This window comes from Thunnus thynnus, chromosome 1 (genome assembly GCF_963924715.1).
Source record: "Thunnus thynnus chromosome 1, fThuThy2.1, whole genome shotgun sequence".
Classification (NCBI taxonomy): domain Eukaryota; kingdom Metazoa; phylum Chordata; class Actinopteri; order Scombriformes; family Scombridae; genus Thunnus; species Thunnus thynnus.
Window position 1 is genome coordinate 28,717,398 of NC_089517.1, and position 13,239 is coordinate 28,730,636.

Below are 13,239 nucleotides of genomic sequence, written 5' to 3' on the forward strand. Positions count from 1 at the left end.
GTTAAATATGTTGTACATGACTGACTACCCCCTTTTCACTTTTAATGCCTCTGAACACCTTTCCGAACAAATGCAGCCATGCCTTGGTCTGTCCAAATACCCACAGTTGTGGTCTTGAGAACCTAAGTGTGTGTTCATGCATCTCCAAGTATAGCCAAGTGTGCCCTACATCTGAAAAATGCCACACACACACATAACACTTAATCCACACGTGACGCACACTTCATCACAGCTGCAACTACCTGTAACATATCAGACCTGTTGTCCGTAGTAATACGCCTATTATTATTTTGTGATTTCAACAATAATCAATAAAGGTTTTTGATGTTTCAGCCTGTATATTATAATTCATGTTCACTACGCAGTTACAGCAGAACCTCCACAGATGATTATCACTTAATAAGCTACTACTAAAGCTACACATTTCTGACATTCTAAACATGAATATTAAATATCCTGTAATCAATAATTTTGAGTAATATGTTCCTTCCTTAAAAGATTTATTGGACAGAAAACTTTCAAAATATTATTTTTTTTTCAATGGTTCTAGATAACTTTTATATTTGCATTTATAACTGTATTACTCTTCACCTCTTTAAACTGTATTTTTTCACTGTCATCTGATTGTAACTGTAATACTGAATCGTTTATACCACTTATTTGTTAATTATGTGGAAGTTAAATAAAACCAACAACTCAGCTGGGATGTCCTCATTAATCAAGTCTGCCCCAGTTAGCTCAGGTTAATCTCCACACACTTGTGTTCTTTACAAGCTGCAAAGACTGCAAGTGTGGGTATTGGGACTGACCCTAAGTTTGCAAGAATTTAGGTGAAATTTTTGACTGTTTTTTAACATTGGACAGCATGCAAAAAAGAAATAATTTTACCAACCTACGAGTATTTCTGAGATCTAAGCAATTTTGTCTTATAGTAACATTGAAAGAATCACACATCATTGTGCCTTGACTACCTGCTTAACAGTCGAGCTGTAGCTCCTCTTTAAATTGTGTAGAATTTTACAACAACAGTACTGACCAAACGTTTGTTTAATGCAAAATCAGCAAAAAGAAAAACGACAGTGTAGGTCAAAAATTCAACTGGCAAAAATGACATATAGTTAAGTTTGAGTGACAGATGTCATCTAGTGGCCATAGTAATTATGACCCAGAGAAGTGACGCAGTTCAGATGACGTCAATATAAGGTGACAAATTTCCATCACATCTGGTGGGTTTGGTTGATGCAGGGTCAGACTGGGAACAAATTTGGCCCTGACAATTTTCATCTGGACTGGCCCCATTTTTCCTCAACACACACACTTATAAGTTGTATAAAGAAATATCAGGCTACTTATAATATATAGGCTAAGCAATAGATATCAGGTTGGCACCCTAACAACAGGCGTACTTACGGGGTTTCATAAAATAATGTAATAACTAAATAAATAGCCAAGAAATGGCTTGGAGCAAAAGTTGGCACCCCAAGAGGCACACTTTTTTAATTTGTTTGACAATTGATATGAGCAACCCAATTCTTGGCGCACTTATGCTACAATGGGTAACTTCACAAATAAAACAAATATGACATAATCATATGTCATGACTATAGTCTATGACAAAATGCAATGCTGTCATCATGAAACGAAATAGCCAAAACGTAATTCTCACACTGGACAAAAGCTTTCCTATGATCATCTGGAAATGTGTCTGAAATTGGACATTAATTAACAGCGCTCTATTTATAGTCAATCATCTGACATTGTGTTCGCAGCTGATCTGATGCAATTCACACATCAGGCTTAACAGTCAGGATTTCATGCTACTGACACTATTTAAACATTCATTCACTGCTATTGTCAGGCTGTGACAAGCAGCATGCCTGCACCTTATAGGAGTGGACCCAGAGTAACTAATCAGCTGACATCATTTAAAAAAACAGCATAGCACAGCGGCCTTAAGCAGCAAATAGAGTAGCATGTCCTGCCTTAAGCAGTGAGAAGACATCTCATCAGTGCACTCTTCTCTGCCATCCTGATTACATTATTCTATCAGTATCCAAAGTGATAAGAATGTCTTTTTCTGTAGCCATAAGCATAAACGCTTCAAGATGTAGTGCTCTGTAATCTATTCTATTCTTTTGAAGTTGAAAAGCTGTGCTCGCATGCCACTTGCGTAACAGAGAGGGTCAGGTCCGGAGCTCCGCTGTTAACACAGTCACTACACAAGGTAACATTAGCAATATCACCTGCCGGAGGTTGTCATGCACCTTTCACTCGTCCCTCAACATCGGCCTCCTCTTCTTGCACCTCCTCTCCACCAGAATCAGCCCTCTCATCTGTCCAGACTCTTTCCTCCTCCTCTTCATTTGGCAGACTATTAATAATATCACTGCAGCTAGGCATGCTAATGCTAACAGAATTTTGCGTGGCAATGGCATCGATACTTTGAATTTTGTAGCATCAGACATGAGATTTTTTTCTTTTTCTCTCTGAACTTTTCCGCTCCACCCTTTCACTTTTTGGGACCTTCATCTGTTTGTATAGACTAGCGTTATTTTTGATTCAAACTCCACTCTTTCTGTCTTGATTTGATTATTTCTCACTTGATCTCTGACATTATATGGATGGACACATCTACTTGAAGGGATGGGGGAAGGACAACAGTAGCACTTCCTGCATCTGCCTTACAGTATAGGTAGCCTATTGACAATTGGGATTGTGTAACCCCCAATCAGATGGGCTGTTCCAACATCAAGTAGGCTGCAGCCAGCAGGTTGAATTTTTTTCCCCACAGTATTTTCTTCCACATTGCTGGTGGTGTTGCAGCCCACTAGGTGGGCTGGCCCATCTAGCATAGAGACAGAGTGCAATGTGTCATACTCTGAAAACCACGTATATGTGTCAGTTTTACGGTGGTCGGGTCTGTCTCTTGCACAGCACAGCACAGCACAGCACACAGCCCTGTAATGATATCCACTTTTGTCTTCACAAAGGCTCAGTTTTTCGGTTCAGCAGCCTATAAAAAGTTAGTTCTGGGTTCTTTACTCTGTTGGTAGTGCATCCCACCACGCAGCAGCTTTTAGGCATTTTTCTGTTGTTTGCTAGCAGACAGAAGTGACACCTTCATGCAATACAAAGTCAGTGGAGAGCAATGAATTGTTTTCCCCTCCATGGTGGGCGGGACTTAATTGTGCTCTGTCTCTACTTGCCAGAATTGCCAGATTGCCAGTTTGAGCCTGGGTGGATGGCTAGTTAGATAGATGGCAAGAAGTGGACTGCAGGAGGCCACTGTTCACTTCCCATTTCCAACCACGAGTGTCATGTTTCCAACTGTCGGGACAGTTTTTTAGCTGTAACTACAAATGTCATGGTGTGTACTGTTGCCATGGTGATGAAGGTTGCCTAACTTTGAGGACCCTAACCAAATGTTTTTTGTGCCTAAACCTAACTAGACCTTAACCACAGCGTTGTCACACCATAAAATATAATTATTTTTTAATAATAATTTTTAACAGTTTTGGAAAGCACCAATAGAGGTGGCATCTTAGAATAGCAAAATAGTTTGCTTATATTGACAAACCCACAAAGAAATACACTACTCTGTAGTCCCCTCACATCTAAAGAAAGTTTAAGGGTGTTTCAGCTCATGCTTTGGTTTTACAGTCCAACAATTTACTGTTTAGGTTCATTCTCACCACTCTGCTCCACCCAGTTTCCAGCCTCAGCAGGCAGCTGTTTTCAGTGAAAAAGCTCTGATAAACCTGCTGTACTACTACTTGCCCATCTCTAAACCACAGACAAAGTCAGCGACCAGCGTATGAGGGAAGTGGAACATCTAGCAGCTTAGTTGGTGGAGACCAAAACAGAGCAAAAAGGAAAGTGAATATTGGTAAAATCTTCACTAAATCTACTGTAAGGTGATATTATGTCAATGTTTTTAGTGTTTGTTGTGCTGCCCTGAAGTGGCCAAAAATCAGTTAATACAGGTTTAAATAAACACTGATGTTAATATTTAGAAAACAGAAATATAGGTACAGACATTAGTAACTTTAAAAAGTTTTTGTGATTATAAGAAGAGAGCAATCTGTAGTATTTTATCTATGTAACAGCTTTTCACAAAGAATGTTGGTTTCAAGCTTTAAATATAGCAAAAGAGAGGGTACACATGGGAGGATTGTGTGAGGGGTGATGTAACAAAGGTCAAGGTATAACTTACGAAACTGAAACATGTTTGGTTCAGTCTCAGACCTCTAAGCTGATAGACTTCCTCTCCCTCTTCTTTTTATGTCAATAGGAACACATTTCTCAGCCAGACAAAAAAAAGATGAATGGCAAAGTCAAAACAGACGATTACAGTACACTGTAGCATTACTAATTGTATACATGGACACACTTTGCGCTTGCATCGTTAACTGTGTGTGATGGTTTCTCAGTTCATTACACTCGAGGAAAGCATACATCCTGATGACACTTTGCGCATAACCATTATGCAGCAGTTGTAAATATTTATACCTGAAAAAAAACAGATATATCCCATTAAATTATGTTGAACTTAGAGAACAAGGGACGAATGAGCTTTCATGTCAATAATGTAATGATTGTGTGTTTTTGCATTGATGTCCTGCTGCATAAACACTGATGACAATAGGAAAGCTTACAGATGAATGAGATAATGTCTTTTTGTGTATTAAAATAAGCATTATTGGAGAGAAATTCAATTCTGACAGGGATTACAAATTCTTTAGTCCTGCTCTGTTAGTTGTTATAATTTCCCTCCAAGCAGAGTTTCTAGCCATCATTGAAAGTGAATTTTAGATGCATGCAAGAACACACAGACATGCACTCACTTACAACACAGATGAATAAAGTACATCCAGACTCTTAAAAACACACACACACACACACACACACACAGCTAAACAAGGCTGTCAAATGCACAGCAACAGAAGTCCCACAGCATATACACACACAGTGTGTGTGTGGTTGGGCCTGTTCCACTCATCAATCATGACTAATACTCTCCCTCATTTGTCCATTTGATATTTGTTTAGTTATTGCCTTTGCTATTATTGTTGCTGCAGTTTGATACATTCCCCGACAGCTCTTATTTCCATTATAAGTCATCAATTAATACAGAGAAATGTAATTATTGTGACAAGGTGTCTAATGCAGGCCATGGAGATGAGAAATGGATTGTGACGGGGTGTGCGTCAAGCTGTCACATACAGTGCTGAATTCTTGCCGACCCTTCCTTACAGAACCACTCTTCAAAAGCCCTGACCTATTACAGAGTTCCATCCTTCTTTATTTCTTGGCATATGTCGCTCTATCTGCCTACACTGAGAAAATCCACAATGGAGGAACAGAAGATATTGGAGACGTAAATGAAAGTTAACAGGGCTTGTGCTTTGGGATATTATGCAGGGTTTTGGGATATTTTGTTTTGCATTAGCACATGTTTGGGGGAAACATACCATAATGGCACTGAGATGAAAATGTTCCAAGTGTCAAATGGTTTATTTACCTGCAAAACAAGGTATAATATCCTTATGTTGCAAATAAAGTATGGCCAAGGTATGTTGAAGCTACATGACTATTGCAATGTGAAAGAACACTGAATCAAGAAACAACCAAACAAAGAAACAAAGAAACATAAAACAACAACATTGTGGTTTGAAGGCTTGTGTCCCTCTATGTTTCCAAGCCAACTCTGGATTTAAAAAAGCATGAAAGACTTATTTGAACTTTGTTTTTCATTGATAAAAGGAATGGGCCTTTAGAGCAGGTTTGTACTTTAGCAATGCTGTACCTGAAATGAGATGATAGATTTGCTCTATTTTACAAGATTTTCTGGCAATGCATGCCACAGGCAGGGAAATTTTAAAAGTGACAAATCAAAACCCAAGAACAAAATACAAATTTGTACAGCATCTAGGTAGCCATTGATTCTGCCCTTTCTCCTCTTTAAGTTCCTTTGTTCAGTTTTTTTTTCAGGTAGTAACTTTCCTCTACAAAAACAAAGTTGTGGATTTCAGCACCACCAAATTATACCACCAAAAGTAGTCAGTTCATCAGCTAATTTGATGGTTTGAAATGTGAACACCCCAATAGATTCTTGCTAAGCTACTTTGTTCAGCTTCAAGGGCCTGAAAACACATTTTCTCATTCAGCTTCTTACTATGAGTGATTACAGTACATGAACACAAAATTTTCTGGCAAAGTTAGAACCATTTTGATGATTTCACATCAGTGATTTTGGTTTTTGTGCTTTGTCCATCCTTTTCTTAATGATTTGAGGTGAGCAGGACAACATTTGAATCAAAATATGATGACTGGGCGTGCCCCGGTAGCTCACTGGTTAAGATGCATGCTACATAACTGCAATGTCTGTGGTTTGATTCCAGCAGCAGACCCTTATTGCATGTCATTCCCTGTGTCTCTCCCTCCACTTGCTTCCTGTCATCTCTAAGACTGTCACTGTTTAAAAAAAAAAAGTGATGACTGTTGTGGGGTAGTTTGCTCATGTTGCTTGGCTACTGTCAAACCACACCCACATAGTCTTGATAAGCAGATCAACTGAGTTAAAGTTACAATCCTTGAGATTCTCATAAAATCAAACCCTAGATTTTTCTACAATAGCTATGTAATATTATTTAAATTCAATAATTATATCTCTATATAGTAGTGTTTGTTGGTAACGGCATTCCTCCGCTAAACTCAAATTGCCTACCTATTACTGCTGCTGTAAATGGGACATCTTAAAGTCAGTCAGAATTATGTCAGTCAGAACTGAAGAAGCTTTCTGGATGAGTTGGTCTTGACTCAACCCTTTTGGATATATAATTACCTGGGTGACTGAGAATCTACCAAGAAAACTATTAACAAAAAATATTTAAGAATGTCTTTTTACAAACATGAACTTAATTGTTGCTTATTTTGTCACGAATATTCAATATCATAGAGATTAAGATTTGATATCAAGTTTTCAGCTTTAAAGTCCTTAATTGAATGGCATTTTGTTTATTCTGTCTACTCCTGTATATTAATTCAATAAGAAATCACAAAAAACAAAAACATGTATAATAAGAAAAAAAGGACACCTTTTCTGAAAATGAAAAACTAAGCTAGGGGCAGGCAAAAAAAAAAAAAGGTATTATACAACATTATCATTATGCTAAGAGAGAGCGCAGCCCTGTGTTTAGACAGAGCAGTGAACTGTGTCTAATATGATTACATGACATTCCACACATTTTGCACTAGGCCCAGAGGCCTTTATTTGCCCTGGTGTTGACCTCTCTTTCCTCAAATGCCCTGGCCTTGACTCCTCTATGGCTCAGTGGCCTTGTCCCATGCGCTAATTCTCTGACTAAATTCTCATCTTCCCCTCCCACTCATGCATCATGCTGCATCTATCTCTTTTTATCCCTCTTGCTTAGTCCTGTCCTCTCTTGTTTCATCTTGCCTTATCCTGCCAATCTCATGTCCTTGTTATCCCTACCTCTCTCCCCTGCACACTCCCTCTCTCCCCCTTCCTCGCTCGCCCTCCCTTTCTCTGTCTGTCTCTCCCTCTTTTCCCTCCCTCCCTCCCTTCCCTGTGCTGTGGAGGTCAGCTATGATGCAGAGCCAGAGAGCTCGCCCATGTTTAATTACATTAATAAAACACCCTGTGAGGTAGAATGACCTCGCACCCCACAACCCTCTCTTTACCCCCCACATCCCTCACCCTCTACCCGTCTCTCCCTCCCTGTTGTTCTGCAGGCTTAGGTCTATTGAGGCTCCCTGCAGGCCCAGTCCAATTGGTGCCAGGTTGCATTTCATGGCTGATTGCGAGGCATGTGTTTCTCCCTCTTCGGCATTGGTTCCGCCCCCAATCTCCAGCGGTTCCTGACATGCTCACTTCACTGGAGGTCATGTCAGAGACTTCTCCCTCCCTCCCTGACCTGCTGCAGGTGGAGGACGCAGAGGAGAGCATGCTGGCAAAATGAGACCTCGCTCCAAACAGCTGTAATGAGGGACATGCCCTTCCAGATGAGCTCCTCAGAGGTGTAAACCATCCAGATCACTCTCCTTCAATTTTGTTCATATGTAGCCCTCTTTCACTCTGTCAACAGGAAGACCATGCGTTTCCCTCTGCATCACACAGATTCAATTTGGGTAGAGAAGTGAAACATTCATTTGGAGAGGAGATTCTCTGCACGTGCCAGGATTTGGTTCACTTGGCATTGGTGGAGGCTCTCAGCTCCTTGCGTCATAAAGCTGAAATCGGAGGCACACAAAATGCCCCCTGGGCCAGAAGACAATGGTCCTATGCACATAAATTATGGCAGAAGCAGGATGGCATATGACAAGCAGCAGTAACTTACTATTATTGCCTGCAACCGATGATGACAATTCCCGCAGTAGCCAACAGGTCGAAGCGATGTAATATGCATTGGATTCATGCAAATGGGAATGCCTCAAACATGTGTTAGAAATATCGCTGCCACTGGGTAGAAACCTTGTATCTTTGAAAAGCAGCCTTATTTTCACACTGACAAGCACGCATCCTTATTGTAGTTTATGAATAGATTTTGTGGGCCTTGGGGTCACACAGCTGGCACTGCCTATAAAGAACCACATAAACCTTCAGCTCAGGTAGAAACATGAAAATAACTGGTTGGACTTACGAGGGTTTCCTGCAACAGCAGGAATCTAATCTCCTACAGCAACCTTCATGATTTCCATGAATAGTCAACAGCCTTACCATAAAAAGTGGCATCATCTTCTACAAGAACATTACAGCTTAATGTAGACACATAACTTACATTTCCTCCACAATGGGGATTCCTAACCTTGTGTAGAGTGTTGTGCTCTTTTGGCTATGAGCCACATTTTTCCTCCGTGTATGTATGTACAGTTTGTTGATACTGTAAAGCCATCATGGCACGTTGTTGCCAATGTACAGTATTATGGGCTAATGGCAAAACCACAGGGTCACACTGGCACCCTAATGGCTTTGATGGTTGATGCTTTCAGTTAGATTGTGAGAGCAAAAAGTAGTTAAAAGCGTTATATGCTGTGGGCATTGCTAGTTTTTTCAGTGTCGGGGGGCTGTTTTTCTTCCCACAGCCATTTCTGTTCTCAACAACAACATTCATCCAAAGAAAGGACACAAAATCTGTGAGAGCAGAGCATTTTGCTCATGTTTATTTGATAAAAACCCATCCAATGATGAAATGAGATCATTTCATGTCCCTTAGGGTCACCTTTTAAATCTCTTTCTAAAACATGTTTCAGAGAAAGGCTTTTTACATTATTTGTTTCCACCTACCGTAGTATTACTATAAATACATGTTTTATTGATCTCTAATAACTTTTTCAAGTCATGGCTGACATTTTATTGTTTATCTTTGTGATTGTGGTTCACTGTCTGTGAAGCATTAACTGCCTTTAATAGCTATACAAACCTTGTTTATTATTATAATTATTTCATATATTCTTGTCTTTGCATTGCTCTCCTCCCTTTGTTCTACTTTATACACTCTTCACTGTCTGCTTTGTTATTTGTTTGGAGGGTTTTCATTAGATTCCCCGACTAGCAATTAGTGTTCCTCTCCAAAGCGAAGGCAGAGCAGTGGCACTCAATGCCCCATCTCTTTATTGCATGGTTAAGTACCCTTCAGACTTGCATGGTTATTAATAACATCATGGCTAAATCACACAAAAAAGCATTGTGGCTAACTAGGTTACCACACTGTTTACTTTGCCTCAAAACATCAGGTTAAACAAATTTACCTTTCCCCTCTTTCACTCTCTCTGTCCTCTCTCTCCCAACCTCTCTTTCCCCAGTTTGAATGTGGGCACAAAGAGAAGCAGAGAGAGGAAAGTTAATTAGATAGAGGTCCAAGGAGGGGGGGGCACCTGGTAATGGAAAAGGGCTGTATGGAAACAGATGGCCCAGAATTTATTAACTTGCAGGAGCGCTTCAAGGAAGCCACTGCGACCAGACATTAGGCCAGTCACTGTCTGGGCGGGGGCTAGCAGGCTGCTGCATACAGGTAGAGGCTGTCAGAGCCCAAAAATAGAAAGCAGATTTATCTCTGGATTGTTGCAAATTATCCATCAGGGGAGAACAATGGATGCAATCCAGCTCAACAGTTGACGGTTTTACTTAATGTCTTTGAAGTCATTCTGTAAGTATGCAACTAGATAGCAAAACAGTGTAACAGAGTTTTATGTGAGATTTTTTTCTTTAACTTTCTTTCTTTCTTGTACTTTCTTTTACTTTAGAAGTTTGTTTGTGAATTCATCAGCCATACCTCTATCCCATATCCTCCTTCAGCATTAGCTGGCTGTTGTGCTGTAACAGCATTTTTCATAAAATCAGTGGGAGGCATCAGAAATCACTTTCTGTTTACTTTCTACCTGATCATAATTCCCATTTTAAAATGTGCAACTTTTGAAACATCCTGCAAACAAGGTGAATAATACAAAACCTACATTGTTGCCCATCCCTTTATTTTGGTTTTAATTATGCACTGTACTCTCAACTGTCAACAATTAACATACTGTAGTTGAATATGCTAAAAAATAAGGGTAAATACAGAAAAAAACACCTCTTTGAGAGGAGGAACAAGCAAGGTAGCTACAGTATATCTAAACAAATACACAGCAGCTTGCAGTTTACAGATAGCTTGCTCAACAAAACAACACTGTTATCTGTACCCACTCAGAATCATAATTGTAACAAAATGTTATTTCTAATGCAGTTTTTGCCTAAAGTCAACATTAGCTGATCAGTTTATGAAATACTCAATGGAACGATGTGTCTCTAATTTACTGATCTAGCAAGGTGTTAGACAATAAGCTGTTGAATTACATCAATGAGTAATTCAGCAACACTTGGATGAAAAACTGAAGTTAAATAATAGACCATGATATTTTGGCTCTGCAGTCTTCACGAGGGTTAGAGATAATAAAAAAGAGAAGGTTCAAAAGAGTAGAGTATATAAAAAAGTTTATGAACTGACACATCTAGTGGTTGGACCTTTATTTGTACTCTGTGTCAGTACAGTTATACAGTATTCAATGTACAACCTTGAGTGCTTGGAGACACAAAATACATCCTTTAGACTGCAAAACAAACCTATCCTGTCCTTCCAGCACAATAAACAGCATATTGGATGGAAGCACACTATTGGGAATGTAACATTCTTAGAAAATAAGTAGAAAACAGCAATATTATATTGAGCCCCTGAGGTCCTCACACATCTTAAGAAAGGTGTGCTTTGATTCTGCCACATACTCAGGCTGGTGTGTGAATCATATGGAGAACACACAAACATGAATGCACACACACTCAGATTCACACTGTGCCTACAACAGACATACTCCAGTGGGGAAATTGAAAAGGATTCAGTACAGGCAAAGGAACAAGGACAGTTGCAGAAAAGGTGTGAAGAGTTGTGTTATTATCATTCACTTGCTTCTTTTTCCTATTATTTGCATGTTTACATCTTATCAAAACACATAATATTCATTTTATTCTACTTTTGTTGAAGCTGTGAACTAAAACATGCACATGCATGTGCCACTTTGGTATGTGTATTTGCCTGTGTCTACTCAGTGTTTCCCCATTTCTTGCCTAATATACAAGAAGGGATCCTCCAAAGGTTTTTGGAGTTGTAAGGAGTTGTACATTTTGATGTGTTGAGGCAAAGCTCTAAAGGCAGCACTGCCTGAATCATACAGCTTGCACAACACAGTGCTAAAAGCTAATGAAAAATAGATTCAGTAGGGAGCATGTTACTTTATTTCAGTCTCTCCAAAGCGGCATGATGGAAGGCAACATGTGCGACAGAACAGCTTGTGAACTACTTGTGTAGGCTCTGTGAAGCAGCGCTGTTTGTGAGTCAATGGCGTGAGCTTTAAATGCCACATCACTGATCCTGCCGGGCCTCCACCTGAAGTAAAAATAGACCGTGATGATAACACTGTGGTGCCGTAAAAACGCCATTAACAATGTGTGTTTTTGCTACTGCCGAGGGGAGCTCCAGATCAACTTACCTCAAGCTGTTGCAGCAGCCTACAGCAAAAAAACAAAACAAAAAGCTGAACCAACCCCCCCCCCCCCCCCCCAAAAAAAACCCTTCCCTCCTTGATCAAACAATCCTTCCTGCATATAAGATAAACAAAATCCAATATGACAAAATGCCCAGTCTTTGTAGACAGGGGCTAAAGGAAGTAACAAGGTTTGACTGGGTGCAGTGCCAGACTGTGTGTTACATCTGATGGAAGGAGAGTGCAAGCTGTTGGTGAAAAGCATGGCATCGAGCCTGACAATAGCCGAGCGCTGTGTAAGCTCCACTGTGCTCTTTCTGTCGAGCTGCACAGCATGAGAGAGCCCACCATGTCCTGATCCGACTCTCAGAAATATAGGGTTAACTTGGACTTATATGCATGTTCATCTCTAGGTGTGCATATCTTTGTGGGAATAAAAGGCCATCATATCATGTAGTGGTAGTCAGGATGGAGGGCAGATGGGGTTTGGGGTATTGGGAGTCTCTCACAATGCCCGTGGGAGTTTTTCTCTTGCTGAGTCATTTGATATTTGATCAATAACCTAGTATAACCCCTACAGAATATTTGTATGAGTCACTGCCACATAATAGGTGCCTCTTTCTGAGTTTTCATTTTGTGTTGACTTTGTGTTGACTTTGTGATTTTTGCAATCACTGACTAAGCATGATAGTCCAACTTACCAACTGCACACTGGTCTCATCTCTGCTATTGAAGCTACTTAACAGATGTGGGCAGCCCCAGAGTAGGCAGCATCTCACCCATGCAGCTGTAAATCATAATGTTTTTCTTTTGGACCAGCAATTACCCAAGGCATTACTGTACATCAACACTGGATTTGACTCAGTAGGATGAATTTAGTTGTGTATTACATTGTCTTATCTCCTTTGTAATATCTTTAGTTTACAAATGATCAATTCTGACACATTTGTATTCTACTTGATACATATTTAATTATCTTTTGCATTGTATTGTGCATAGATGTACAGTTGTCCCTGTGTGTCGTCTCAGTATGCACCGTGAAACTTTGTAGGTTTGTCAATGTCTCTGCAGCAATGTCAAAGACAAATCCCTGTACATTTACTTTAAGTCTCCTGTAGTTCTGAAAAACTGCTGCTACCAGTGAGAACATTAAAGCATGAGGGCAGACTCTCTATTGGCATTTTACTAAGCTAATCTTTCAAT